This window comes from Rattus norvegicus, chromosome 20, assembly GCF_036323735.1.
Source record: "Rattus norvegicus strain BN/NHsdMcwi chromosome 20, GRCr8, whole genome shotgun sequence".
Lineage (NCBI taxonomy): Eukaryota > Metazoa > Chordata > Mammalia > Rodentia > Muridae > Rattus > Rattus norvegicus.
The window spans coordinates 37,931,465-37,957,437 of NC_086038.1; positions in this window are offsets into that span (position 1 = coordinate 37,931,465).

Genomic DNA, 25,973 nt, shown 5'->3' on the forward strand with positions numbered 1-25,973 from the left:
ATCCAGTTTGTTAATCTATGTCTTTTTATTGGGGAGTTGAGGCCATTGATGTTGAGAGATATTAAGGAATAGTGATTATTGCTTCCTGTTATATTCATATTTGGATGTGAGGTTATGTTTGTGTGCTTTTCTTCTCTTTGTTTTGTTGCCAAGATGATTAGTTTCTTGCTTCTTCTAGGGTATAGCTTGCCTCCTTATGTTGGGCTTTACCCTTTATTATCCTTTGTAGTGCTGGATTTGTAGAAAGATATTGTGTAAATTTGGTTTTGTCATGGAATATCTTCGTTTCTCCATCTATGTTAGTTGAGAGTTTTGCAGGATACAGTAACCTGGGCTGGCATTTGTGTTCTCTTAGGGTCTGTATGACATCAGTCCAGGATCTTCTGGCCTTCATAGTTTCTGGCGAGAAGTCTGGTGTGATTCTGATAGGTCTCCCTTTATATGTTACTTGACCTTTTTCCCTTACTGCTTTTAATATTCTTTCTTTATTTTGTGCATTTGGTGTTTTGACAATTATGTGACGGGAGGTGTTTCTTTTCTGGTCCAATCTATTTGGAGTTCTGTAGGCTTCTTGTATGCCTATGGGTATCTCTTTTTTTAGGTTAGGGAAGTTTTCTTCTATGATTTTGTTGAAGATATTTACTGGTCCTTTGAGCTGGGAGTCTTCACTCTCTTCTATACCTATTATCCTTAGGTTTGATCTTCTCATTGAGTCCTGGATTTCCTGTATGTTTTGGACCAGTAGCTTTTTCTGCTTTACATTATCTTTGACAGTTGAGTCAATGATTTCTATGGAATCTTCTGCTCCCGAGATTCTCTCTTCCATCTCTTGTATTCTGTTGGTGAAGCTTGTATCTACAGCTCCTTGTCTTTTCTTTTGATTTTCTGTGTCCAGGGTTGTTTCCATGTGTTCTTTCTTGATTGCTTCTATTTCCATTTTTAATTCCTTCAACTGTTTGATTGTGTTTTCCTGGAATTCTTTCAGGGATTTTTGCGATTCCTCTCTGTAGGCTTCTACTTGTTCTCTAAGGGAGTTCTTTATGTCTTTCTTGAAGTCCTCCAGCATCACGATCAAATATGATTTTGAAACTAGGTCTTGCTTTTCTGGTGTGTTTGGATATTCCGTGTTTACTTTGGTGGGAGAATTGGACTCCGATGATGCCATGTAGTCTTGGTTTCTGTTGCTTGGGTTCCTGCACTTGCCTCTCGCCATCAGATTATCTCTAGTGTTACTTTGTTCTGCTATTTCTGACAGTGGCTAGACTGTCCTATAAGCCTGTGTGTCAGGAGTGCTGTAGTCCTGTTTTCCTGTTTTCTTTCAGCCAGTTATGGGGACAGAGTGTTCTGCTTTCGGGCGTGTAGTTTTTCCTCTGTACAGGTCTTCAGCTGTTCCTGTGGGCCTGTGTCTTGAGTTCACCAAGCAGGTTTCTTGCAGGGGAAAATTTGGTCCTACCTGTGGTTCCAAGGCTCAAGTTTGCTCGTGGGGTACTGCCTAAGTCCTCCCCGCGGCGGCAGCAACCGGGTAGATCTGTGCTGCTCTTTCCGGGAGCCTCCGTGCACCAGGGTTCCAGATGACGTTTGGTGTTTTCCTCTGGCATCTGGATGTGCACAGAGTGCAGTCTCTTCTGGTTTCCCAGGCGTGCCCGCCTCTCTGAAGGTTCAGCTCTCCCTCCCACGGGATTTGGGTGCAGAGAACTGTTTATCCAGTCTGTTTCCTTCAGGTTCCGGCGGTGTCTCAGGCGCAGGGGTCCTGCCGCTCCCGTGCCCTCCCCTACGGTAACCCAGAGGCCTTATACAGTTTCCTCTTGGTCCAGGGATGTGGACAGGGGTGGGCAGTGTTGGTGGTCTCCTCCGCTCTGCAGCCTCAGGAGTGCCCCTTTTGATGACTTTTAATTGAAAATTGATTTTATTTGTTATTAGAATGTCTACTCCAGCTTGCTTCTTCTGACCATTTGCTTGGAAAGTTCTTTTCCAGCCTTTCACTCTGAGGTAGTGTCTGTCTTTGTCTCTGAGGTGTGTTTCCTGTAGGCAGCAGAATGCAGGGTCCTCGTTGCGTATCCAGTTTGTTAATCTATGTCTTTTTATTGGGGAGTTGAGGCCATTGATGTTGAGAGATATTAAGGAATAGTGATTATTGCTTCCTGTTATATTCATATTTGGATGTGAGGTTATGTTTGTGTGCTTTTCTTCTCTTTGTTTTGTTGCCAAGATGATTAGTTTCTTGCTTCTTCTAGGGTATAGCTTGCCTCCTTATGTTGGGCTTTACCCTTTATTATCCTTTGTAGTGCTGGATTTGTAGAAAGATATTGTGTAAATTTGGTTTTGTCATGGAATATCTTCGTTTCTCCATCTATGTTAGTTGAGAGTTTTGCAGGATACAGTAACCTGGGCTGGCATTTGTGTTCTCTTAGGGTCTGTATGACATCAGTCCAGGATCTTCTGGCCTTCATAGTTTCTGGCGAGAAGTCTGGTGTGATTCTGATAGGTCTCCCTTTATATGTTACTTGACCTTTTTCCCTTACTGCTTTTAATATTCTTTCTTTATTTTGTGCATTTGGTGTTTTGACAATTATGTGACGGGAGGTGTTTCTTTTCTGGTCCAATCTATTTGGAGTTCTGTAGGCTTCTTGTATGCCTATGGGTATCTCTTTTTTTAGGTTAGGGAAGTTTTCTTCTATGATTTTGTTGAAGATATTTACTGGTCCTTTGAGCTGGGAGTCTTCACTCTCTTCTATACCTATTATCCTTAGGTTTGATCTTCTCATTGAGTCCTGGATTTCCTGTATGTTTTGGACCAGTAGCTTTTTCTGCTTTACATTATCTTTGACAGTTGAGTCAATGATTTCTATGGAATCTTCTGCTCCCGAGATTCTCTCTTCCATCTCTTGTATTCTGTTGGTGAAGCTTGTATCTACAGCTCCTTGTCTTTTCTTTTGATTTTCTGTGTCCAGGGTTGTTTCCATGTGTTCTTTCTTGATTGCTTCTATTTCCATTTTTAATTCCTTCAACTGTTTGATTGTGTTTTCCTGGAATTCTTTCAGGGATTTTTGCGATTCCTCTCTGTAGGCTTCTACTTGTTCTCTAAGGGAGTTCTTTATGTCTTTCTTGAAGTCCTCCAGCATCATGATCAAATATGATTTTGAAACTAGGTCTTGCTTTTCTGGTGTGTTTGGATATTCCGTGTTTACTTTGGTGGGAGAATTGGACTCCGATGATGCCATGTAGTCTTGGTTTCTGTTGCTTGGGTTCCTGCACTTGCCTCTCGCCATCAGATTATCTCTAGTGTTACTTTGTTCTGCTATTTCTGACAGTGGCTAGACTGTCCTATAAGCCTGTGTGTCAGGAGTGCTGTAGTCCTGTTTTCCTGTTTTCTTTCAGCCAGTTATGGGGACAGAGTGTTCTGCTTTCGGGCGTGTAGTTTTTCCTCTGTACAGGTCTTCAGCTGTTCCTGTGGGCCTGTGTCTTGAGTTCACCAAGCAGGTTTCTTGCAGGGGAAAATTTGGTCCTACCTGTGGTTCCAAGGCTCAAGTTTGCTCGTGGGGTACTGCCTAAGTCCTCCCCGTGGCGGCAGCAACTGGGTAGATCTGTGCTGCTCTTTCCGGGAGCCTCCGTGCACCAGGGTTCCAGATGACGTTTGGTGTTTTCCTCTGGCATCTGGATGTGCACAGAGTGCAGTCTCTTCTGGTTTCCCAGGCGTGTCCGCCTCTCTGAAGGTTCAGCTCTCCCTCCCACGGGATTTGGGTGCAGAGAACTGTTTATCCAGTCTGTTTCCTTCAGGTTCCGGCGGTGTCTCAGGCGCAGGGGTCCTGCCGCTCCCGTGCCCTCCCCTACGGTAACCCAGAGGCCTTATACAGTTTCCTCTTGGTCCAGGGATGTGGACAGGGGTGGGCAGTGTTGGTGGTCTCCTCCGCTCTGCAGCCTCAGGAGTGCCCCTTTTGATGACTTTTAATTGAAAATTGATTTTATTTGTTATTAGAATGTCTACTCCAGCTTGCTTCTTCTGACCATTTGCTTGGAAAGTTCTTTTCCAGCCTTTCACTCTGAGGTAGTGTCTGTCTTTGTCTCTGAGGTGTGTTTCCTGTAGGCAGCAGAATGCAGGGTCCTCGTTGCGTATCCAGTTTGTTAATCTATGTCTTTTTATTGGGGAGTTGAGGCCATTGATGTTGAGAGATATTAAGGAATAGTGATTATTGCTTCCTGTTATATTCATATTTGGATGTGAGGTTATGTTTGTGTGCTTTTCTTCTCTTTGTTTTGTTGCCAAGATGATTAGTTTCTTGCTTCTTCTAGGGTATAGCTTGCCTCCTTATGTTGGGCTTTACCCTTTATTATCCTTTGTAGTGCTGGATTTGTAGAAAGATATTGTGTAAATTTGGTTTTGTCATGGAATATCTTCGTTTCTCCATCTATGTTAGTTGAGAGTTTTGCAGGATACAGTAACCTGGGCTGGCATTTGTGTTCTCTTAGGGTCTGTATGACATCAGTCCAGGATCTTCTGGCCTTCATAGTTTCTGGCGAGAAGTCTGGTGTGATTCTGATAGGTCTCCCTTTATATGTTACTTGACCTTTTTCCCTTACTGCTTTTAATATTCTTTCTTTATTTTGTGCATTTGGTGTTTTGACAATTATGTGACGGGAGGTGTTTCTTTTCTGGTCCAATCTATTTGGAGTTCTGTAGGCTTCTTGTATGCCTATGGGTATCTCTTTTTTTAGGTTAGGGAAGTTTTCTTCTATGATTTTGTTGAAGATATTTACTGGTCCTTTGAGCTGGGAGTCTTCACTCTCTTCTATACCTATTATCCTTAGGTTTGATCTTCTCATTGAGTCCTGGATTTCCTGTATGTTTTGGACCAGTAGCTTTTTCTGCTTTACATTATCTTTGACAGTTGAGTCAATGATTTCTATGGAATCTTCTGCTCCCGAGATTCTCTCTTCCATCTCTTGTATTCTGTTGGTGAAGCTTGTATCTACAGCTCCTTGTCTTTTCTTTTGATTTTCTGTGTCCAGGGTTGTTTCCATGTGTTCTTTCTTGATTGCTTCTATTTCCATTTTTAATTCCTTCAACTGTTTGATTGTGTTTTCCTGGAATTCTTTCAGGGATTTTTGCGATTCCTCTCTGTAGGCTTCTACTTGTTCTCTAAGGGAGTTCTTTATGTCTTTCTTGAAGTCCTCCAGCATCATGATCAAATATGATTTTGAAACTAGGTCTTGCTTTTCTGGTGTGTTTGGATATTCCGTGTTTACTTTGGTGGGAGAATTGGACTCCGATGATGCCATGTAGTCTTGGTTTCTGTTGCTTGGGTTCCTGCACTTGCCTCTCGCCATCAGATTATCTCTAGTGTTACTTTGTTCTGCTATTTCTGACAGTGGCTAGACTGTCCTATAAGCCTGTGTGTCAGGAGTGCTGTAGTCCTGTTTTCCTGTTTTCTTTCAGCCAGTTATGGGGACAGAGTGTTCTGCTTTCGGGCGTGTAGTTTTTCCTCTGTACAGGTCTTCAGCTGTTCCTGTGGGCCTGTGTCTTGAGTTCACCAAGCAGGTTTCTTGCAGGGGAAAATTTGGTCCTACCTGTGGTTCCAAGGCTCAAGTTTGCTCGTGGGGTACTGCCTAAGTCCTCCCCGTGGCGGCAGCAACTGGGTAGATCTGTGCTGCTCTTTCCGGGAGCCTCCGTGCACCAGGGTTCCAGATGACGTTTGGTGTTTTCCTCTGGCATCTGGATGTGCACAGAGTGCAGTCTCTTCTGGTTTCCCAGGCGTGTCCGCCTCTCTGAAGGTTCAGCTCTCCCTCCCACGGGATTTGGGTGCAGAGAACTGTTTATCCAGTCTGTTTCCTTCAGGTTCCGGCGGTGTCTCAGGCGCAGGGGTCCTGCCGCTCCCGTGCCCTCCCCTACGGTAACCCAGAGGCCTTATACAGTTTCCTCTTGGTCCAGGGATGTGGACAGGGGTGGGCAGTGTTGGTGGTCTCCTCCGCTCTGCAGCCTCAGGAGTGCCCCTTTTGATGACTTTTAATTGAAAATTGATTTTATTTGTTATTAGAATGTCTACTCCAGCTTGCTTCTTCTGACCATTTGCTTGGAAAGTTCTTTTCCAGCCTTTCACTCTGAGGTAGTGTCTGTCTTTGTCTCTGAGGTGTGTTTCCTGTAGGCAGCAGAATGCAGGGTCCTCGTTGCGTATCCAGTTTGTTAATCTATGTCTTTTTATTGGGGAGTTGAGGCCATTGATGTTGAGAGATATTAAGGAATAGTGATTATTGCTTCCTGTTATATTCATATTTGGATGTGAGGTTATGTTTGTGTGCTTTTCTTCTCTTTGTTTTGTTGCCAAGATGATTAGTTTCTTGCTTCTTCTAGGGTATAGCTTGCCTCCTTATGTTGGGCTTTACCCTTTATTATCCTTTGTAGTGCTGGATTTGTAGAAAGATATTGTGTAAATTTGGTTTTGTCATGGAATATCTTCGTTTCTCCATCTATGTTAGTTGAGAGTTTTGCAGGATACAGTAACCTGGGCTGGCATTTGTGTTCTCTTAGGGTCTGTATGACATCAGTCCAGGATCTTCTGGCCTTCATAGTTTCTGGCGAGAAGTCTGGTGTGATTCTGATAGGTCTCCCTTTATATGTTACTTGACCTTTTTCCCTTACTGCTTTTAATATTCTTTCTTTATTTTGTGCATTTGGTGTTTTGACAATTATGTGACGGGAGGTGTTTCTTTTCTGGTCCAATCTATTTGGAGTTCTGTAGGCTTCTTGTATGCCTATGGGTATCTCTTTTTTTAGGTTAGGGAAGTTTTCTTCTATGATTTTGTTGAAGATATTTACTGGTCCTTTGAGCTGGGAGTCTTCACTCTCTTCTATACCTATTATCCTTAGGTTTGATCTTCTCATTGAGTCCTGGATTTCCTGTATGTTTTGGACCAGTAGCTTTTTCTGCTTTACATTATCTTTGACAGTTGAGTCAATGATTTCTATGGAATCTTCTGCTCCCGAGATTCTCTCTTCCATCTCTTGTATTCTGTTGGTGAAGCTTGTATCTACAGCTCCTTGTCTTTTCTTTTGATTTTCTGTGTCCAGGGTTGTTTCCATGTGTTCTTTCTTGATTGCTTCTATTTCCATTTTTAATTCCTTCAACTGTTTGATTGTGTTTTCCTGGAATTCTTTCAGGGATTTTTGCGATTCCTCTCTGTAGGCTTCTACTTGTTCTCTAAGGGAGTTCTTTATGTCTTTCTTGAAGTCCTCCAGCATCATGATCAAATATGATTTTGAAACTAGGTCTTGCTTTTCTGGTGTGTTTGGATATTCCGTGTTTACTTTGGTGGGAGAATTGGACTCCGATGATGCCATGTAGTCTTGGTTTCTGTTGCTTGGGTTCCTGCACTTGCCTCTCGCCATCAGATTATCTCTAGTGTTACTTTGTTCTGCTATTTCTGACAGTGGCTAGACTGTCCTATAAGCCTGTGTGTCAGGAGTGCTGTAGTCCTGTTTTCCTGTTTTCTTTCAGCCAGTTATGGGGACAGAGTGTTCTGCTTTCGGGCGTGTAGTTTTTCCTCTGTACAGGTCTTCAGCTGTTCCTGTGGGCCTGTGTCTTGAGTTCACCAAGCAGGTTTCTTGCAGGGGAAAATTTGGTCCTACCTGTGGTTCCAAGGCTCAAGTTTGCTCGTGGGGTACTGCCTAAGTCCTCCCCGTGGCGGCAGCAACTGGGTAGATCTGTGCTGCTCTTTCCGGGAGCCTCCGTGCACCAGGGTTCCAGATGACGTTTGGTGTTTTCCTCTGGCATCTGGATGTGCACAGAGTGCAGTCTCTTCTGGTTTCCCAGGCGTGTCCGCCTCTCTGAAGGTTCAGCTCTCCCTCCCACGGGATTTGGGTGCAGAGAACTGTTTATCCAGTCTGTTTCCTTCAGGTTCCGGCAGTGTCTCAGGCGCAGGGGTCCTGCCGCTCCCGTGCCCTCCCCTACGGGAACCCAGAGGCCTTATACAGTTTCCTCTTGGTCCAGGGATGTGGACAGGGGTGGGCAGTGTTGGTGGTCTCCTCTGCTCTGCAGCCTCAGGAGTGCCCCTTTTGATGACTTTTAATTGAAAATTGATTTTATTTGTTATTAGAATGTCTACTCCAGCTTGCTTCTTCTGACCATTTGCTTGGAAAGTTCTTTTCCAGCCTTTCACTCTGAGGTAGTGTCTGTCTTTGTCTCTGAGGTGTGTTTCCTGTAGGCAGCAGAATGCAGGGTCCTCGTTGCGTATCCAGTTTGTTAATCTATGTCTTTTTATTGGGGAGTTGAGGCCATTGATGTTGAGAGATATTAAGGAATAGTGATTATTGCTTCCTGTTATATTCATATTTGGATGTGAGGTTATGTTTGTGTGCTTTTCTTCTCTTTGTTTTGTTGCCAAGATGATTAGTTTCTTGCTTCTTCTAGGGTATAGCTTGCCTCCTTATGTTGGGCTTTACCCTTTATTATCCTTTGTAGTGCTGGATTTGTAGAAAGATATTGTGTAAATTTGGTTTTGTCATGGAATATCTTCGTTTCTCCATCTATGTTAGTTGAGAGTTTTGCAGGATACAGTAACCTGGGCTGGCATTTGTGTTCTCTTAGGGTCTGTATGACATCAGTCCAGGATCTTCTGGCCTTCATAGTTTCTGGCGAGAAGTCTGGTGTGATTCTGATAGGTCTCCCTTTATATGTTACTTGACCTTTTTCCCTTACTGGTTTTAATATTCTTTCTTTATTTTGTGCGTTTGGTGTTTTGGCAATTATGTGACGGGAGCTGTTTCTTTTCTGGTCCAATCTATTTGGAGTTCTGTAGGCTTCTTGAATGCCTATGGGTATCTCTTTTTTTTTAGGTTAGGGAAGTTTTCTTCTATGATTTTGTTGAAGATATTTACTGGTCCTTTGAGCTGGGAGTCTTCACTCTCTTCTATACCTATTATCCTTAGGTTTGTTCTTCTCATTGAGTCCTGGATTTCCTGTATGTTTTGGACCAGTACCTTTTTCTGCTTTACATTATCTTTGACAGTTGAGTCAATGATGTCTATGGAATCTTCTGCTCCTGAGATTCTCTCTTCCATCTCTTGTATTCTGTTGGTGAAGCTTGTATCTACAGCTCCTTGTCTCTTCTTTTGGTTTTCTATATCCAGGGTTGTTTCCATGTGTTCTTTCTTGATTGCTTCTATTTCCATTTTTCATTCCTTCAAGTGTTTGATTGTGTTTTCCTGGAATTCTTTCAGGGATTTTTGTGTCCCCTCTCTTTGGGCTTCTACTTGTTTATTTATGTTTTCCTGGAATTCTTTCAGGGATTTTTGTGTCTCCTCTCTATGGGCTTCTACTTGTTTATTAATGTTTTCCTGTGTTCCTCTAAGGGAGTTCTTCACATCTTTCTTGAAGTCCTCCAGCATCATGATCAAATATGATTTTGAAACTAGATCTTGCTTTTCTGGTGTGTTTGGATATTCCATGTTTATTTTGTTGGGAGAATTGGGCTCCGATGATGCCATGTAGTCTTGGTTTCTGTTGCTTGGGTTCCTGTACTTGCCTCTTGCCATCAGATTATCTCTAGTGTTACTTTGTTGTGCTATTTCTGACAGTGGCTAGACTGTCCTATAAGCCTGTGTGTCAGGAGTGCTGTAGACCTGTTTTCCTGTTTTCTTTCAGCCAGTTATGGGGACAGAGTGTTCTGCTTTCGGGCGTGTAGTTTTTCCTCTGTACAGGTCTTCAGCTGTTCCTGTGGGCCTGTGTCTTGAGTTCACCAGGCAGCTTTCTTGCAGCAGAAAATTTGGTCTTACCTGTGGTCCCGAGGCTCAAGTTCTCTCGTGGGCGCTGCCCACGGGCTCTCTGCAGCGGCAGCAACCAGGAAGACCTGTGCCGCCCCTTCCAGGAGCTTCAGTGCACCAAGGTTCCAGATGGTCTTTGGCTTTTTCCTCTGGCGTCCGAGATGTGTGTGCAGAGAACAGTCTCTTCTGGTTTCCCAGGCTTGTCTGCCTCTCTGAAGGTTTCGCTCTCCCTCACACGGGATTTGGGTGCAGAGAACTCTTTATCCAGTCTCTTTCCTTCAGGTTCCGGCGGTGTCTCAGGCAGCCGTGCTGCCGCTCCTGGGCCCTCCCCCACGGGAGCCCAGAGGCCTTATACAGTTTCCTCTTGGGCCATGGATGTGGGCAGGGGTAAGCAGTGTTGGTGGTCTCTTCCACTCAGCAGCCTCAGGAGTCCCTCCTTCTCTTTCATTCAGTTATTTATAGATCGTATGTGAAGAAGATGGATTTGAGACTCCTGTTGAAGCTAGGGGAGGAAATAGAATTTATTTATTTCAATATGTTCAGACCCCACAAGAGGATACAACCAGAAAAGTGAAACCATCTAACTTGAGATAGGTAATCATGGAACATGTGAGTAGTAATGTTTTTCAGACTCTTCTAGACACCCCTGCCACTTCCATGTAGAATCTAGTAGTTATCAGTCCTATATTGTCATTTTGGTCGAGATTCCAATGTTACATGCAATGATAGACCTCAAATCTTACCAGCATCCCACCATTCTGCTGTGCAATACATTAGTACACAAGGCTGGGTATAAATCATGGCTGCAAATTTGAAGGACTTTGGGGCAACAATACAGGTGAAAGAGTGAGGCCTCATACCATGCACAATATACAGCTCAAGACTAGAGGGTCTAGAAATATATAACATACAGCAGTGGATAGGGTCTCAGGTAGGTGTACAACAGGACTTGAAATCAAGCAGTATGTTCCAGGCATAAAGAAGGGGATGGAGTGTTTAGGGTGCTAGATAAATAGTAGTGCACAAGGGTATTTTGCCACAAGATTGGAGGGGTCTAATAAAACCTATAGTGGGGGAAGATCCTGATACTGAGATAATTCTATGCAGGATTATCAAAGAGATATTCTGTAGTGTCTTATGAACACAGCAGTGTGTGTTGTGTGACAACTATAGGAGGATGTCTGGTTCCAGGACCACATGACACATAACAATAGCAGTTTATGTGGAACAGTGGTGATGATGTCAATGTTATACAGAGCAATGTGTGTGTGTGTGTGTGTGTGTGTGTGTGTGTGTGTGTGTATAACATGCTGACTTGCCTTAACCTGCAGTGAATGTGAAGTCTGGTGTATTGTAGATAGCAGGGCATTTTAGATTACATCAGTGAATTAATTTAGTGTTGTTTATATCCTGATATCAAGAAGTATATCCAAGCTTGGAAAGCAGTTGAATAGACTGTAGTCTGTGTGAATTTAGCTGTGTTTCTATGGAATATGAGCTGTCAAAGCCTGATAACTAGAAATTCATATGTATTTGAAAATACCCACATAAAATGCTAGGTTTCTCACAGCCATATGCATCCAGCACCTGCAATACTACATTCACTAAGTCATAGGCCCTCCATCACAACAAACCACTGCTAACACATAGTGTTCAGTATAAGCTCCATTTGTCATCTCTGGCACCAATGTGGATATATTACATTGTTCCTTGCTGAACAAATGCATCTCACATCTGTAGAACTTCACATGTAATGGAATGTGGGGGACACACTTAGACTGGACCTTCTAGGTACAGTATTCCCTGCTAGATAAAAGAACATACTGGAAACCACTGGTTGGGACATGTAGGCCCAGACGTAAATAGGTGTCAGTTTTTTCTAGTTGTTCTGTGCCTTAGAGATAAAGCTGCAGATACACTGCAATGGGTCAGGTCATGCTAATGTACCTCCTAAAACCAAGTACTCATACAGGTCTAGGTAGCCAATTTCTCTCTGTCTGCCCCAACTCTAGTTAAAGCCACAAACAAATGACTATCAGGTTATCCTATATGTGCTCCTGTATTCAAAGACTTAGATAAACTTCTAGGTATAAGGTACCTTCCACACAGTAAAACACACACACACACACACACACACACACACACACACACACACACACACACACAAAGACAACATAGGCATCCCTGGCCTTAGTTCTTCGTACCTACTAGGTAGCCTCTTCTGTCTTACAACAAAAGCCCAAAATGCACATACAATTCTGTGTATAAGATACTGCTACAAGATTTTCCCATCTATCTGAAACCCACATATAAATTATCAATCAGATGTGAGAACCTTCTAACCCCTTCTTGAATATCATAGCTCTCCAAATTCATACAAGACAAAGGTCAGGTTTTGTTATTTCTTTCCTCCATTTTAAACAAAGCTTCACAGTACGGGCATGGTTCTGTGTTTGTTCCTACACAGTAGCCCATACTCTACATCAAAAAATCTATGATCACATAATAAGCCAGTGTCTAGTCCTACTATGTATCTCCTCAACTACAGTGTACCTCTCACTCACAGATGTGTCTGTTCCAGCTAGGAACATACTTCCCTATTATGGAAGCACATATACAGAAATTCTTATGCAGAAGGAGAGATGCTCTTATTGCAAGCTATCAGGTTGTGCTAGACACAAATTTCCTTGTAAGGACACACATACATACCTAAAGACATGATTACCTTTCTGGTCCTGTTTTGTACAAAGGTTTTCATAGACACACACACATACCAACAAACAAACAAGTATACACACATACATATTTACAGGGAGGTATCAGTTACTGCTAGATAGATTCCCATTCAATTAATGTTCCACATTGGCATATAGATGGGGTCTAGGTGTCTATTCCTCTGTATCTAAAAGTCTCATACAATAAATGTCTCTGTCTGCTTCTCTGTAGTGTTTCCTCCATAACAGCCAAAGACACATATAACATATACAGAGTTCAGGTTCAGCTCCTGCTAGTACCCAATTTTCTTACAGGAAATGCCTATATACCATTGCAATCCTAGTTATCCATTCCTGCTTGGTAGTCTCTACTCTACAGCAAAAAAGGTTAAAAATACAAAAAGCAGCGTCCAGTTGTCAAGTCCTGTTAGTTAGCCCCTCTACTATCTGTTCATCCATATATTATATAAACATCTAATGATTGCTCTCTCTCTCTCTCTCTCTCTCTCTCTCTCTCTCTCTCTCTCTCTGTGTGTGTGTGTGTGTGTGTGTGTATGCAGAAAATATAAAATATTTATGGTGTTTTTCTGTGTATGTCTCTGCCACCTGAGTTAGTATAACGTTTTCCTCATGTATCCATTTACTGACAACCCTGGCTCACAAACTAAGAGGTTTAATTGGCTGAGTGTCTGAAAATAGGCTAAGGATTTGCAGTTAGTGGAGCGTTATAGGACCCATTGTCTTGATTAATGATATGGGAGATACCAGCCAACCTTGAGTGGCTCCAACTCTTAAAGTTGGTCCAGAGTTGTATATTTATATGTAAAGCAACCCAGCCATGAATAGAAAGTGAGAAGCCAGCATTTCCTCTATGTTCTCTGCCTTTCCTCCTGCTTAAATCCCTGGCCCAACATCCATTAATGAAGGCATTGATCACCACAGGTAAGACAAATAAAAATAAAATCTTTAAGCCCCCCATTGATTTTTGTTATGATGTACAGATAAGGACAAACAATACCAGTCTCAATTTGGGAATCCTGTGCTCCAACATATGAGTGCTGGTTTACAGCTATATACTATAGCACTACATATATAAATAGAAATCTGAAGATGAAATACATGTCCTGGTGAAAAATTAAGGTAAGTCAATTTCTTGGGAGAAAAGATTTACAGGGTGAGTATGCTTCTTTATTTCCATGCATTTTTATTTATGTCCTGATGGTTGTTTTCCCTCCCTTTTCTCCTCTCAATCTTACTTCCAAAATCCCTTCTTACCATGCCTACACACATTCTGTTTCTCTCCACAAAAGGCCAGCTTTCCTATATCAACCTGCCGTGACAGGTTTCTGGCACTCCAGACAGAGTCACAGGTGAGCTCCCCCTCATAGCATGGATTTAAAGGTGAACCAGTCAAGGGTTGTTCATTCCCACAATATCTTTACCAACTTTAACCAGCACATTCTTGTAAGCAAGACAAATTGAAGATTGAAGGTTTTATGGCTGGCTTGGTGTTCAATACATCCACTGCAAATTTTGGCTGGTTACTGGAGATAACCAGTTCAGGGCTTACAGACTCATTCCTAAGACTCTTAGACAGAGTTACCCTCATGGATATCTGAGAGTTTCCATTGCCCTAGGATTCAAAATTGTCTCAGAGGTGAGCAAAGCTCCCATTCCAATGGTCTCTTTCAGTACTCTCTCCCTCAGTCCTCCCCACACCTGATCCTTCCTGTTCCCATCCCCAAACCTATACATACGCAGCTCACTTTCCTCATGGACCTGGTCTGTCTATTTTGGTTTCTCTTCTTAGTGAGAATCATGTGTCCCCAGGGGAGTCATCCTTGTTACTTAGGTCCTTTGGGTCTTTGGATAATAATATGGTTATTACTTTAAGGATAATATCCACTTACAAGTGACTAGTACCTTCTTTATTAGTGTTCATTCTTTTGCTGGCAAGTTTCATGTTGGTGTTGTTTTTAACAGTTGACTTATGCATCATTCGGTAAATTTACCATATTTCATTCATCCATCTTTCCATTGAGGGGAAATATAAGTGGTTTCCAGTTTCTGGGTATTATGAATAAAGCTGCTTTGAACAAGGTGAACAAGTGTCCTGATGGTATTGTAGACTTTTATTTGTGTATATACATAGTAATGGTATACCTGGTCTTGAGGTAAATAAATTCCCAATTTTTTGAGAACATGCCATATTGATTTCCAAAGCGACAAGCACTAACATATATAGGATCCAATTTTTCTTAATATCCATTAGATGGTTTACCAGAGATTATTATCTTATGCGTATTTTGACTCTGTCCTCTTCCTCCAACCATTTTGAATCTTTATGCCCATAAATTTATTGTTTGTTACAAGTGTTCATATTGAAAATTTTGTGAAACCAGTTTCTCCTTATTTCTATTGATATGTGCTATCTCTGACCTTCAAGTTATACCTAATGCCAGATGAACTTTGATTGTTTCAATTCCTCATAGCAGTTGTGACTGCTATTATCCGTAAGTCTATTATCCATAAGTTGCTGACTGCTGGACCATTTGCTTTTAACATCACCTCTTTGATTTATCAGCTTTCTGCACAAGGTAGTGTTTCTACACTTAGGTTATTTATAGGAATACTTTCCCATCTTTTTTTTTGCTTCAAATAAAGTGAAAATTCATTTTTAGATTGAGAGGATGCTTGTTACAATAAAAACTTTGATTTAAATATGGAAATGCTCTCAGGTATATTTATTTCCTTCTATTTTAGAAATTGGTAATTATTTGTATTAATGTATTTGTGATATATCACATATTTAATTGGAGTATGAATTATTGATAAGGCATTTTATTCAAAGCAAAATTATACTATGCCCTCAGTATTGTTTTGAAATGTTTCATGTACTTGAGAATTTGGCAGCTTGCTTTGGATACTTTTGAATTTTTTTTACTAAAAGATGCAGAGATAATATTTGTCTCTGATATAGTTGCATCACAATGAATGCAAAATGGAAGATGCAGCAGTACAAGAGTCTATGTCAGAAAATACACAAATAAAGCAGACACAAATGTTGCAGAATACAAGTGTAGTGGTACAGATGCACTTGGGTAGATCTTACAAGGCAATGGACTGTCAACATTTTCTGAGTCTACTTGGAAATAAATATGAACTAAATATCATGAAGATGCATCTATGTATGAACACATTCAGGCTTATGTTTCCCCTGTGAGAATGAAAGAATATCTTCCCCGACTGTACCTTTCTTCCCTTAGGAAAGATATAAGATTCTGACAGATTTGACTGTGAATATCTGCAGTTGAATACTTACATAAAAACTTTAATACATACATTTTAAAATCCATCTTGAAAAAATTGAAGGTATTTAAATCACTCTTTTAGCAATGTCTTCCAATCCATTTGCGGTGTTTCTAAAGTCTGATGCTTCATCAACAAGAGCCTATTAGTATGCAAGAATAAGCAGCACTCACAACAATACACTACCTTTCAAACATTTAATTAGAAGTCTACTTTAGACAAGATAGTTCCTGTCCAGAAGGCTAAAGCTCATACAAGCTTTATAAATAATAGCCAGAAATTGGAAAAAGCCTACATTTCCCCTCAGTGGAAAGATGGATAAAGAAAATGTGCCAAATTTATAGAAAGAAGCATAAGTCAACTGTGAAAAACAACAACAACAAATTTGCCAGCAAAAGAATGGACACAGATAGATAAAGAACATATTAGTCATTTTTAAATGGATATTACCCTTAAAGAAAAGCACAACCATGATTTGTGTGTAGCAGAGAGGGGGCAGACTTCGCCATTTAAGTGTAAATGAATTTGCCATTAAGGGAAGGACTATATTGCTATATGTGATAGGTAGTGCTGTTTGCAGGTGTGTGTTTTACCTATATGGAGGCGATACCAAACCAGTGCTCACAACTCCAAACCTAAAGACATATCCCTCAAATACATATATGACTAAGAGTAAGATGTACTAGATAAATCATCCATTACTCTCATCTAGAGTGAGATGCAGCTTGTGTATTGTGTCCATTTGCTACCTTGTATTTCCAGATCCAAAGGACTGGGGCATACTTCTCAACTTGGACTTCAGTCAGCAGCTGAACAGGGAGGGGTGAGGAGGGCCACTGTTGCATGCTTGAGTGAGAGGCTGTGTTTAGCCTGGTCTTTTTGACTGTGCTGAGACTATCTGCAGAAAGTGGATGGGTCGCGAGAACTCGAGTTTTCCATGGAAACACAATCCTGGGCACAGGTTGCAAAAGATTTCCTGACACCCTCGTGCTACTTGCCACCAGAACTTCCATCCAGATTAAGAGAGAGTGGCTCATGATCCTCCACTTGACCTACTTCCAGCAGTTCATAAAGGAGGAGCTCTGGAGGGACTGAGCGGGTTGCTTGAGTATATGTCTCTGCTTGGCATGGTTCTTCTGGCTGTGCCATTGGGAATGGTGGGATTCTCTGCAGGAGGTGGGCAGTTCACTAGAGCTCGAGTACTCCATGACCATACAACCTACAGCAGCAAGTGGAAACAAGATATCCTGGGCTGCCTCATGATCCCTGCTACTGAGACCTCCAATGCCATATCCTGCACTGCTGAAGCAGGCAGATCTTGATCTAGAGCTCGGACTTGCCGCGCTCTGCTGTTCTGAAACCATATGTGGATCGTGTCCTCAGGCAAACCTATCCTCTCACACAGCTGCTCCCTGGTAGCAAAGCCTGCTATCCCCATTGCTTCCAGCTTCCATGCTCCTAAGGATTCGATGCCAGGAGTCCTCAAACTGGAGAATATAGTCAGGACCGCTCCAGAGGAAGCACAAGCTTCAGCAAATGCCAGCCGTAGGGCTGGGACCCCTGCCCTTAAATAACTTTGCCTCAGCTCCCGGAGCTCCGCCCACTCGAAAGGAGCCGTGGGCTACAGTCGACTCCAGACCCTTGAATCAAGGTCATGCCACGACGCTTTACACCTGCCACACCTCCCACCTGAGAACAGGAGACCCGGAACAAGACCTCAAGAAACCTATCAGACTCAGCAAAGTCTCTCCCAAAGTCTCGCAGTCCCTTGCATGCCATTCTGGACACAGAACAAGGAAGCACAAAAAATGTCCTAGGAATCAAGAATCCAGCAGACAGATCGTCCAAGGAGGGAGCACCATAGGTCCTTCCTGGCTTTGGGCAGAGTATCCAGGAAACCGTGGAGGTGGTAAGCAGGCTTCAGAAGAGGAAGGCAGAGTGGACTGTGCCTTAGGTGGTATCACTAGCCAAGTTGAATCCGTGCTGATCTCATCCCATCTGGATCCACACAGGTTGGAAAGAGAAGACCCCCCAACTGAGGATCCCAACCACTTGTCCTGAGAACCAAGGACATCACTTCCAGGGGTCATGCAAGTGATGGCACTTCTTTCCTTCTTGTAGGGCTAGGTGGTAGTTGGGAGCAACAGAACTCTATTAAACCGAGAGAAGAGAATAGCACATGCAGAAAGAAAGTCTTTTACACAGGCAAATAGGCCAAAAACCACAATAGTTCATGTAGAGATTCGGGAATGCGCATTCATGCATTTCCTGTCAGAACAGTTGGGCCAGATTTTCTGGAATTCTCACCATTAACATGTTAAATGCAAACAAAGGCGCAAACACACACACACACACACACACACACACACACGCAAACACACACACAGACACATACAAATAACACAAATAGAAATAGCACACACACAACAAAGCACACACACACGCACACACAAACACACACAGGCACACACAAACACACACACATACACACACAGAGATAACACAAATACAAATAACACACACACAAAACAAGCACACACACAGACACTCACACATGCACATGCAAACACACACAAATAACACAAATACAAATAACACACACATACACACACACACTCACACACACACACACACACACATGAGCATACACAAAAACCGGGCCAGCAAGTCTGACTTGTAAATGTGGAACAAAAGACCCAAAACCTGTGCTGAAAGACCTGTATAAGCCCTATGCTCCTTGAGGCAATGTGGCTGCATGCACCCAAGGACAACTGCCTACCTCTAGGCAATTGCAGTCTTCAGGTGGGTTCGGAGGGACCTCACATTAGGGAATGCAGGGCCGTGCTAGGCTTGGGAAACTCAAGGATAAAAGACGGATACCTGAGAGTGTGGGATACACCTCACTGTGGGAGGAGGAAGGTATTCGGCTTGTCTGATTGAATCAGTGTCAATCCTGGAATGAATTGTTCACGATACTTTGGTTGCACTCCATTTCCAGGATGATGTTCATTTACAATTTTGTGGCCTTAACACACTCTTCTTTAAGTTGACATTTTCCCCGCTTGTTTGCTTTAGCAAACAGTGCCATGTCTGCATTGAACACTGATCAGCTTTCCTTGTTATTTCCCTTTCAGACCTCTCATCCCGCCTCACTGCCTTCCCAAGTCTTACCACCCTTTGAATTGGAAAGCTCATGCCTAAACCAAACAGCCAATTCAACCACCCATACAAACACACAAGCAAACAAGCAAGCAAGCAAACAAACAAACAATGCAAACCTTTATTGAATGCAATGGGAAGTAGAACAAAGCAAGACAAAACAAAACAAAAGTAAACTAAACAAATGTGCTAGGAGTACATATAGAATGGGTGGTTTGTTAGTCAACTCACTGCTAAGCATAAGGCATTGGTAAGAAGTGCAGCAGTTCTTAGTCCCAAGGAAGAAGTCTTCATAACTCCTTCCTGGTTCAGTGTCCTGAGATGTGTAGCCTATACCTGGTGACCCATGAGATTTCCTGGAGTCTGATGGAGCCAGTTCAATGGTGTGTTCTGTCAGTTGGCCTTTTCATTAGGCCTCCTTGATGTTTTAGGAGTCCCTGGTGATCTTGCCCTCTGCCCCTTCAGCAGAATCCCATGCTCAGAGCCCGTTTCCTCGTCCCAGGGTCCTCATGTAGGCACTGCACATGGAAAACCCACGTGCATTTCCTCCTTCTAGTAAGCAAGATGCCTTCCATCGAAAGCACCCACTGTAATAGGGGTTTTGATGCATATACTTTTTGGGCTGTCTATATTCTCAAGTGTTGATTGCAGGTGTCTTCTGGATAGGAGCTTCCAGGCTGGGACTCAGAGAATATCCAGCAGAGCCTCATATTCTTCTTGAGAGAGAGGCAGCTCAGGTGTTGCATCCATTTGCTGAACTGCACCTTCCAGATGTACAGGGCCTGGGGAGAGCGTCTCCATTCGAACTTCCATCAGCAGTTGATCCAGGAAGAGTTCCAAAGGGCCCCTGTTGCATCCCTGAGTGAGAGCCTGTTCTTGGCCTTGTCCTTCAGGCTGTGCCCATTGTGGCAGCTGAGACTCTCTGGAGAAATTGGTTGGGTCGCTAAAACTTGAGGATTCCTTGGAAACACAGTCCGTGGCAGCCAGTTGCAAGATGGTTTCCTGGACAACCCCGTGCTCCTTGCCACCAGGATTTCCATCCAGATCCACAGGGAATGGCCTGTCACCCTCCACTTGGTCTTCTTCCAGCAGTTCATCAAGGAGGAGTTCCAGAGTTCCTGGCTCGTATGCTTGAGTGGCTGTCTGTGATTGGCCTCGTCCTTCGGGCAGTGCCACTTGGGGATGCTGGGACTCTTCGTGGAAGTGGGGCTGGTCGCTGGAGCTCGAGTTCTCCATGCCCACACCTCTTGCAGCAGCCATCAGTAACAGGTTGTGCGGTGCTGCCTCATCCTTGCCACTGAGACCTCCAGTTGCCACATCCTGCACTTGTGAAGCAGGCACATCTTGATCTGGAGCGCGGGCTTGCCGCGCTCTTCTGTTCTGAAACCATATGTGGATCGTGTCCTCATTCAAACCTGTCCTTTGGCCCAGCTGCTCCCTCGTAGCAAAGCCTGGCAACGGGTTCCTCTCAAAGGCTTGTACTAGGATCCTGCGCTGTTGCAAGTTGAGTCGAGTGCGAGGCCTTCTGCTGTCCGAGGGCATGCTGCTACCTTGTGACCAGGAGCCAAACCCTTCCTCGAGCTCTTGGGAGGCTAGCGGAATGGAGCCTCTGCTGGACCGCTTTGGGCCGTGCCTCACCTCTCCAGTGCGACTTCTTTGGTTCTGAAACCACACTCGGATGCGGGACGCAGGGAGCTGTATTTGCCTGGCCAGTTCCTGCCTGTCCCAGAAGCTCGGGTATTGGTTCTTGCTGAAAGCTGATAGCAGGGCCTTCTTTTGCCAGGCCTGCCAAACCGTCTTCCTGCGCCGGGATTCCCGCAGCACACAGCTGCTATCCACATTGCTTCCAGCTTCCATGCTCCTAAGGATTCGATGCCAGGAGTCCTCAAGCTGGAGAATATAGTCAGGACCGCTCCAGAGCAAGCGCAAGCTTCAGCAAATGCCAGCCGTAGGGCTGGGACCCCTGCCCTTAAATACCTCTCTCTCTGCTCCCGGAGCTCCGCCCACTCGAAAGGAGCCGTGGGCTACAGTCGACTCCAGACCCTTGAATCAAGGTCATGCCACGACGCTTTACACCTGCCACACCTCCCACCTGAGAACAGGAGACCCGGAACAAGACCTCAAGAAACCTATCAGACTCAGCAAAGTCTCTCCCAAAGTCTCGCAGTCCCTTGCATGCCATTCTGGACACAGAACAAGGAAGCACAAAAAATGTCCTAGGAATCAAGAATCCAGCAGACAGATCGTCCAAGGAGGGAGCACCATAGGTCCTTCCTGGCTTTGGGCAGAGTATCCAGGAAACCGTGGAGGTGGTAAGCAGGCTTCAGAAGAGGAAGGCAGAGTGGACTGTGCCTTAGGTGGTATCACTAGCCAAGTTGAATCCGTGCTGATCTCATCCCATCTGGATCCACACAGGTTGGAAAGAGAAGACCCCCCAACTGAGGATCCCAACCACTTGTCCTGAGAACCAAGGACATCACTTCCAGGGGTCATGCAAGTGATGGCACTTCTTTCCTTCTTGTAGGGCTAGGTGGTAGTTGGGAGCAACAGAACTCTATTAAACCGAGAGAAGAGAATAGCACATGCAGAAAGAAAGTCTTTTACACAGGCAAATAGGCCAAAAACCACAATAGTTCATGTAGAGATTCGGGAATGCGCATTCATGCATTTCCTGTCAGAACAGTTGGGCCAGATTTTCTGGAATTCTCACCATTAACATGTTAAATGCAAACAAAGGCGCAAACACACACACACACACACACACACACACACACACACGCAAACACACACACAGACACATACAAATAACACAAATAGAAATAGCACACACACAACAAAGCACACACACACGCACACACAAACACACACAGGCACACACAAACACACACACATACACACACAGAGATAACACAAATACAAATAACACACACACAAAACAAGCACACACACAGACACTCACACATGCACATGCAAACACACACAAATAACACAAATACAAATAACACACACATACACACACACACTCACACACACACACACACACACATGAGCATACACAAAAACCGGGCCAGCAAGTCTGACTTGTAAATGTGGAACAAAAGACCCAAAACCTGTGCTGAAAGACCTGTATAAGCCCTATGCTCCTTGAGGCAATGTGGCTGCATGCACCCAAGGACAACTGCCTACCTCTAGGCAATTGCAGTCTTCAGGTGGGTTCGGAGGGACCTCACATTAGGGAATGCAGGGCCGTGCTAGGCTTGGGAAACTCAAGGATAAAAGACGGATACCTGAGAGTGTGGGATACACCTCACTGTGGGAGGAGGAAGGTATTCGGCTTGTCTGATTGAATCAGTGTCAATCCTGGAATGAATTGTTCACGATACTTTGGTTGCACTCCATTTCCAGGATGATGTTCATTTACAATTTTGTGGCCTTAACACACTCTTCTTTAAGTTGACATTTTCCCCGCTTGTTTGCTTTAGCAAACAGTGCCATTTCTGCATTGAACACTGATCAGCTTTCCTTGTTATTTCCCTTTCAGACCTCTCATCCCGCCTCACTGCCTTCCCAAGTCTTACCACCCTTTGAATTGGAAAGCTCATGCCTAAACCAAACAGCCAATTCAACCACCCATACAAACACACAAGCAAACAAGCAAGCAAGCAAACAAACAAACAATGCAAACCTTTATTGAATGCAATGGGAAGTAGAACAAAGCAAGACAAAACAAAACAAAAGTAAACTAAACAAATGTGCTAGGAGTACATATAGAATGGGTGGTTTGTTAGTCAACTCACTGCTAAGCATAAGGCATTGGTAAGAAGTGCAGCAGTTCTTAGTCCCAAGGAAGAAGTCTTCATAACTCCTTCCTGGTTCAGTGTCCTGAGATGTGTAGCCTATACCTGGTGACCCATGAGATTTCCTGGAGTCTGATGGAGCCAGTTCAATGGTGTGTTCTGTCAGTTGGCCTTTTCATTAGGCCTCCTTGATGTTTTAGGAGTCCCTGGTGATCTTGCCCTCTGCCCCTTCAGCAGAATCCCATGCTCAGAGCCCGTTTCCTCGTCCCAGGGTCCTCATGTAGGCACTGCACATGGAAAACCCACGTGCATTTCCTCCTTCTAGTAAGCAAGATGCCTTCCATCGAAAGCACCCACTGTAATAGGGGTTTTGATGCATATACTTTTTGGGCTGTCTATATTCTCAAGTGTTGATTGCGGGTGTCTTCTGGATAGGAGCTTCCAGGCTGGGACTCAGAGAATATCCAGCAGAGCCTCATATTCTTCTTGAGAGAGAGGCAGCTCAGGTGTTGCATCCATTTGCTGAACTGCACCTTCCAGATGTACAGGGCCTGGGGAGAGCGTCTCCATTCGAACTTCCATCAGCAGTTGATCCAGGAAGAGTTCCAGAGGGCCCCTGTTGCATCCCTGAGTGAGAGCCTGTTCTTGGCCTTGTCCTTCAGGCTGTGCCCATTGTGGTAGCTGAGACTCTCTGGAGAAATTGGTTGGGTCGCTAAAACTTGAGGATTCCTTGGAAACACAGTCCGTGGCAGCCAGTTGCAAGGTGGTTTCCTGGACAACCCCGTGCTCCTTGCCACCAGGATTTCCATCCAGATCCACAGGGAATGGCCTGTCACCCTCCACTTGGTCTTCTTCCAGCAGTTCATCAAGGAGGAGTTCCAGAGTTCCTGGCTCGTATGCTTGAGTGGCTGTCTGTGATTGGCCTCGTCCTTCGGGCAGTGCCACTTGGGGATGCTGGGACTCTTCGTCTAAGTGGGGCTGGTCGCTGGAGCTCGAGTTCTCCATGCCCACACCTCTTGCAGCAGCCATCAGTAACAGGTTGTCCGGTGCTACCTCATCCTTGCCACTGAGACCTCCAGTTGCCACATCCTGCACTTGGGAAGCAGGCACATCTTGATCTGCAGCGCGGGCTTGCCGCGCTCTTCTGTTCTGAAACCATATGTGGATCGTGTCCTCATTCAAACCTGTCCTTTGGCCCAGCTGCTCCCTGGTAGCAAAGCCTGGCAACGGGTTCCTCTCAAAGGCTTGTACTAGGATCCTGCGCTGTTGCAAGTTGAGTCGAGTGCGAGGCCTTCTGCTGTCCGAGGGCATGCTGCTACCTTGTGACCTGGAGCCAAAACCTTCCTCGAGCTCTTGGGAGGCTAGCGGAATGGAGCCTGTGCTGGACCGCTTTGGGCCGTGCCTCACCTCTCCAGTGCGACTTCTTTGGTTCTGAAACCACACTCGGATGCGGGACGCAGGGAGCTGTATTTGCCTGGCCAGTTCCTGCCTGTCCCAGAACCTCGGGTATTGGTCCTTGCTGAAAGCTGATAGCAGGACCTTCTTTTGCCAGGCCTGCCAAACCGTCTTCCTGCGCCGGGATTCCCGCAGCACACAGCTGCTATCCACATTGCTTCCAGCTTCCATGCTCCTAAGGATTCGATGCCAGGAGTCCTCAAGCTGGAGAATATAGTCAGGACCGCTCCAGAGCAAGCGCAAGCTTCAGCAAATGCCAGCCGTAGGGCTGGGACCCCTGCCCTTAAATACCTCTCTCTCTGCTCCCGGAGCTCCGCCCACTCGAAGGAGCCGTGGGCTACAGTCGTCCTCCTTGAATCAAGGTCATGCCAGGAAGCTCTACACCTGCCACGCCTCCCACCTGAGAACGGGAGACCCGGAACAAGACCTCAAGAAACCTATCAGAGTCAGCAAAGTCTCTCCCAAAGTCTCGAAGTTCCTTGCATGCCATTCTGGACACAGAACAAGGAAGCACAAAAAATGTCCTAGGAATCAACCATCCAGCAGACAAATCGTCCAAGGCCGGAGCAACATAGGTCCTTCCTGGCTTTGGGCAGAGTATCCAGGAAATCGTGGAGGTGGTAAGCCGGCTTCAGAAGAGGAAGGCAGAGTGGACTGTGCCTTAGGTGGTATCACTAGCCAAGTTGAATCCGTGCTGATCTCATCCCATCTGGATCCACACAGGTTGGAAAGAGAAGACACCCAACTGAGGATCCCAACCACATGTTCTGAGACCCAAGGACATCACTTCCAGGGGTCATGCAAGTCATGGCACTTCCTTCCTGCTTGTAGGGCTAGGTGGTAGTTGGGAGCAACAGAACAATATTGAACCGAGAGAAGAGAATAGCACATGCAGAAAGAAAGTCTTTTACACAGGCAAATAGGACGAAAACCACAATAGTTCATGTAGAGATACGGGAATGCGTATTCATGTATTTCCTGTCAGACCATTTGGGCCAGATTTTCAGGAATTCTCACAATTAACATGTTCCATGAAACACAGGCGCAAACACACACACACACACACACACACACACACACACACACACAAACAGACACACATATACACACAAATAACACACATAGAAATAGCACACACACACAACAAAGCACACACACACGCACACACAAACACACACACACATACACACACAGAGATAACACAAATACAAATAACACACACACAAAACAAGCACACACACAGACACTCACACATGCACATGCAAACACACACAAATAACACAAATACAAATAACACACACATACACCCACACACTCACACACACACACACACACACACACACAGGAGCATACACAAAAACCGGGCCAGCAAGTCTGACTTGTGAATGTGGAACAAAAGACCCAAAACCTGTGCTGAAAGACCTGTATAAGCCCTATGCTCCTTGAGGCAATGTGGCTGCATGCACCCAAGGACAACTGCCTACCTCTAGGCAATTGCAGTCTTCAGGTGGGTTCGGAGAACCTCACATTAGGGAATGCAGGGCCGTGCTAGGCTTGGGAAACTAAAGGATAAAAGACGGATACCTGAGAGTGTGGGATACACCTCACTGTGGGAGGAGGAAGGTATTCGGCTCGTCTGATTGAATCAGTGTCAATCCTGGAATGAATTGTTCACGACACTTTGGTTGCACTCTATTTCCAGGATGATGTTCATTTACAGTTTTGTGGCCTTACACACACTCTTCTTTAGGTTGACATTTTCCCTGCTTGTTTGCTTTAGCAAAC